Source organism: Strix uralensis, chromosome 5 (assembly GCF_047716275.1).
Source record: "Strix uralensis isolate ZFMK-TIS-50842 chromosome 5, bStrUra1, whole genome shotgun sequence".
NCBI classification, from domain to species: domain Eukaryota; kingdom Metazoa; phylum Chordata; class Aves; order Strigiformes; family Strigidae; genus Strix; species Strix uralensis.
The window spans coordinates 86,532,447-86,538,446 of NC_133976.1; positions in this window are offsets into that span (position 1 = coordinate 86,532,447).

Genomic DNA, 6,000 nt, shown 5'->3' on the forward strand with positions numbered 1-6,000 from the left:
AACTACTGTCCCAGCAGCAGGGTAGTTAAAGTCCTACAATTTTTATGTGTAGACAACCCCTGAGTGCCAGCAATGCTATTTCATTTCTTCGGTTCAAAGTGGGAGGACTGTTTAGAGCTCCATGGTATCTTATGATCAGTGTCTCATTTTGTAGCAGTTGAGATGTCCTTGGCAAAGGGAACTATCCTGTGTTCCCCACCCTGAATTCCCCACCAGAAATGGGTCTGATCCAAACAGCTGACAAAAAAAAGAAAAAAGATCAGATCTGGGGTTGCTAGTACCGTAAGTTCTTACTGATCAAGAATCTCTTTGTTTAGAGAGCGTCTGTGTAGCCCTGTGGGCCTGGCATTAGAAAGAAATGGAAATGGGGACTGGTTTGTTACATTCCCCTTCTAGGCCTAGGAAAGTCTCAGAAAGCAAAAGTTCCCAAGCAGCCAATTTCCATGTGGTCACATTCAGACATCACACTTGCCGGTGGTGTGGCGCTCCAAGTCTTCCTCAAAAGGAATATAAAAACGTAAGAATGACTATACTGACTCAAACCAAGGATCCACCTAGTGCAGCATCTTATTTCCAGAGTGTCCATGAGCAGACACCTAGGGAAGAGTAATAACAGATGAAGCACATACGATGTTTCTCCCAAGTTACTTCCCAGGCCTTGACTATTTTTAGCTCACAGCATCTTCCGAACCTCATGTCATTTGTCAGTAACCCTCAATGGATTTTTCTTCCAAGTAATTGGCTAATTGCTTCTAGAGCTCCTGTAAGGCTTTTGCATGCATCACATGCTTTAGCAAGGAGTGCCACAGGTTTACCAACACCTGCATGACTGCCATTTGTTTGTTCCCAGCCTGGCTCCTAAAAGCATCATCTGATGGCCCCTGGCTCTTCTAATGGAAAAGGTAATTAAGAGTAGCTTTATTCACTCTGTCAACTGCCTTCATGGTTAGTATAGACCTCTATTATACCCCCCTGCCCTTTCCAGGGGCACCAGAAATACTTCCCAGTCTGCCAGGAGTGGGTCTCATTAAAGCTCGCTCAGCTGATGAGACAACACAAACACCAGCTCATCATTTGTGGCTTCCACACTGGGCAACCGCTTGCACTGTGGGAAGCAAACCTATCCAAATGCCACGACAGTTTTATGTACAGTTGCTCTTCACTGTACCAAGGCCCCTGTACCATACATACGTTATCCCATATATAACAGTGTGTATCTGGGTAGGTCCGTAGTTTCCAACAGGTGGATGTGGGTACACTGGAGACCAACGCCAGGACCACTTTTTACAAATTTGGATCACTCCACAAGGAGTATGGAGACTCTGGCCACCTGTGACACATACAGACATAAATTATTTCTTTCTTTAAAAATCCATTTCTCTTTCCTCCTCTTCCAGAGGAGGGCCCTTGTACAGATGTGTAAATTTTTATGCTAGGCTGACATTAAAAAAAATGCTGGACACAAATGTATGTAAACGAATCTCTATCCATATCTGAATGCTAAACAGCTCACAAATTTTTCCCCTTTGAAAAAAAGAGAAAAGTCCAGTAGCATCTCTAACACTTCTCAAAAATAAACTACCCCTTCTTTTCCTCTCATCCACCCTCCTGTCCGTAACCAAGTGCTCATTTATTTAAACAACAAAAACAAACAGAAGAAAAACCACATCTACTAAGCTCACCATTTTGCTATGGAAATGTGCTTCACAAAATTAAAACCAAACAACTTTCAAAGCAGCAGCTCTTGACACATCAGAACTCGTCTTTCCCTTTTTCACCTCCACCCACAAAGAGATCCTGGCTACCTGCCCAGCTGAAGAAGGAGCCATGGCAAACCGAGGCATCTTGCATCATGCTTTTCAATGGCCAAAACTGGCATGTGCAAAGGAACGAATTTCAAAGTTGAAGGAACTTTCTACTGTATTTTACCTTTGGTTCCTCTCTGGGGAACCAACAGAAAATGTGTGTCTTCAGGTGACAATATTTGTGGCAAGTAAATCTATTGGCTTTCCGTGCCATGGTTTGACTCTGGGGGCAGTGCTGCTTAAGCCATTTTCTAACATGGATGACATGATGCCTTAAATAATAAAAAAACCAAAAAAATCCACAAATTAATCATCCAATAAAGAAGATTAAGTTCACCAGTAAAAGATTTCCCATGCTGCAGCGTATTTTCTCAGATGACGTGTGTTCCTTTTGGGAGACAGATGCTCTACTTCATTTGTTACATTTGATGGAAATTACAACACCTACTTGTAACCAAGATAAGGGATTGGATTCCCTTGCTCTGTGACTTTAAATCTCTCACTAACTGAGTGGTTTAAAAACATGCATAAGCCTGAATGACGCATCCTTGTGCTTCACAGGTAGATATGTTTTCCATCAAAACCTGCCCAGACAGCAGAGGTGAAGAGGGCACGTCCTAGATGTCCCTCCTTGACACAGCTTCCCACAGATGAATCTCCCAAGACAGAGTCCTTTCTCAAACTTCCTTACAAGCTGGAAAGCTTCAGAATATCTTTGCAACAGAAATAACATGGTTTTGTTAGGTTTTTTCCCCTCAGCAACTTGTGTCGTTTCTACAATACCTTTGTCTCTGAAGATCCCAAATCAACAGGCTGGTTCCCTTATTGTTTATTGAGCCTCAAATCCTTTAGCTGCCCACCAGCCAGCAAGTCTGACCAACACAGCATAGAAGAAAGGATGGGGAAAATCAGTAAGTATTACAGCTTAAAGATACCAAATCTGTAATGAGGAAAGTGAGGAAAATCACAAGTCCAGACTTCCTCCCTGAAAACACTTGCCACCAGCTGGCTCTATTTAAAATGCCTTGTTTGATGCCAAGTGCCACATAATTATACAAAGAAGAAGCTAATTGAAAGGTTGCTTCCTAGTTTGTGCGAGACAGAACTCAAATCATCTAAAATTCTAGAGGTCAGTGCCATGAGTGCTTGATGAGTGACAAGATTTTTTGCAGTTTGCTTAAGAAAATTTATTTTTACGGATATGTGTGTGTGCTCAAGCAAGAAAAAAAAAGTTTCACTCCAAATGAAAATAAAAATCAGAAGCTGACTTTTATGAGATTTTTCACCTCTTTTTCCAATCAAAAAAGATGAAAGGAAGAAAGTGGGTGGGAAAAGCCCCAACTTAAAAATATTTATTGATTTAATTTAACCAAAAACATCAAGTGATTTAAATCAGTTGTGTAAAATTTGCCAATATTATCAGAAGAGTAAGAATATCAGAATAAAATTTAGCTGCTCTTTTATGAAATAGCACTTCAACTTCTTCCAGAGGCTAAATGGCTGGCACCAAGACCAGCAGAGTCCTACTGGACTCCCAGGGAGAAATAACATTTAATTGTACATACAGGTTGCTGCAACGAGTGGATCTGTATGACAATATAGAACAAGCTTCTTTCGTAATTTGACATTTTAAATTACAGATTGTCTATAAATCCTCAGTTTATAGATAGTTCAGTGACAGCAAATGGAAAAGAAGTTACCTCAAGCTGTTTGTAAAAAAGTAAGTTATGTGGATCCATGAAGGTGTACAGGAAGAGATTTCTCTGTGTGCTAAAACTATTATGAATTACATTTGTCTTTGGGAATGAGAGATAGCTTATAAAGGATAAAATCTTATGTCATTTTCTAGAGAAGGAATATTGAAACAGCTGATCTTGTCAAGGTATTTTAATCTATTTTGCATATAAGTCTAATTCAATGGACCTCCTTTAATAAATTTAATATTAGTATTCAGTCATTTAAATCATGATCCTTGCCTGTTTACTCTCTAGTCTCCTCCCTCCCTCCTTCATGGATGTGATATTAGCTTTCTTGTGGCAAAGGCCCAGAGCCAAATGGGAATAAATGTTCAGGCAAGAGCCACGGGCATAATGGCCCCAGAGGTGATGTCCTTCAGTAGCCAGATCTTCTGATCTCTTGAGCCTACAGTCACCACAGTCACGTTCCTGGCCACATGACAGGGCAGGACCCGAGTCCCTCCACGGTGGGTCACTTTGGACCCGAGGAGGGTTTCTCATCATCCCGTCCCCACTGTGGGTCTGCAACTGCCCTGAACAGCTTCAGAGCCCACAGGCCACGCGTCGGGGGTCAGCAGGTCTGTGGTCACCAAGCACACCACGAGGTAGCCCCTGGGCAAGAAGCAGAGAATCAGCTGCTAGAGGGACTGATGAAACAGGGGCATGAATTCTACACGTGAATTGTGAGACTTGGCAGGTCTCTGTCCTTGAACCAGGCCAGAGCCTTGAATTAATTGCCACGGCTCTCCCAACACTAACCTCGGTATTTGCCGAGGCCCTAACTGGATTGCAACATGATGGATATACACATACCCTGATTCTACAGATAAGATAATTAGGAGATAGATCAGGCATGTGCATGTTTCATGTTCCAGCAGTGTTTATGCTGAAACATGCCTATCTGTGGGAGGACCTCCTTGGCCTCTTTGCACCAGGTGGAAAGCACAAATCTCTGATCTGAGCTCCAGGAGCTGAAGCAGAGCGTGTGCTGATGCGGTGTGATGAGGATAGACAGATCCATATGTCTGACAACTCTATAAAAAAAAGTATCATTATTACCTGGATGCAGTAAGCCACAGCGGGTGTGCCCAGACAGGCAATTGTCCTCCAAATGGCAATGGATGATAAAAAAGATGGGAACAGCTCCTTGGTCCTTTCAACTAGGCACATGATTTTAAATCAGAGCTGCCACTTTGCCCACTGCTGATCATAAATTTGTCCAATGTGCTTGGCGACATTGGTCAACCTCAGAGTGCCAGGCTATACAACTGTCACAGTGTCATCAGCAGCGTGATATGACAATGCCATCCTTACTTCCATGGTCCCAGAAAACTCAAAAGCTTGGGGTTTAGCACCTTGCTGGGGGAATCTGCGCATGTGAGTTCACCTCTGTCTTACAGCTGCCTCACAAAACATAAGGGAGAATAGTGGTAAAGCAGCTGAGCACGTATGGAGGAAAAAGACAGCACGGGAGCTAGATATTATCATTGCGTAGGAGAAGAGGCTTATTTTGTCACTTAATTTACCACCCTCAGAGACACAAATTCAGAACACACATAAGCTATAATACAACCAGGTCACGTGATTTGAAAGGTGAACGTGTTTTTATGGATCTGACAGGTGTTAATGATGGCTTTCAATTGAAAAAGGAATCCTGGAAGAGAAATTGCTAGTTAAACAAGTCTAACAGCATTAATGTTTTCTAACAGCATTACTTTCTGGAGCCAGCTGTTGCAAAATATAGTGTCTTGCTGCCTTTATTTAGGGGAAGATCCTTATGAATGTGGTAATCTTTTAAGGTCCAATTTTATCATATAATATGCTTCAACCCATGTTTCCTATGTATGGTTCATAATGAGATTAGTGGAGTGTAAATCTTCATGCAATTTAAATAAACAGTCTCTCGAGTGTCTGGCATTAGAAATATATTGTTCTGTATTTCCCTACAGGCACTGATGTTGCATCCCATAATTGTAAAGTATTTATCTGTGTCATATTACAAGGCATTTGATTTAATTTTAAATGTGAGGGTTTCATCTTTTCTGTGTTTTGACCATCCTATATTTTGATTAATTACAATTTGTTGGATATTTTTTTCCATTTGCCACAAAAAGGACAAAGTCTTTCATTTAGTATCTCAAAATTAGCCCATATGGAGTGGCCATTGGCACAGTGCATGGAGCAGCCACTGACCCAGTAGAGAGATCACTGTTGTAATGTCAAGTTTACCCCATTAATCTTGTCTTTCCAGATTTCAATTTATATATCCCATTCACACAATCTGAGTGGTTAATCCCCATATTAATATTCTTACCTGTTTGTTCCGACACCTGGATATTTTCTAAGTTTCCTAACTCTATTGGCTCATTCAGTACTGGTCAGTTCTTAATAATTCAAAGTAGAAAAAAAAATACAAAATCCAGATGCCCTTTTCTTCCTCAAATGGGGTTTAATTCTGC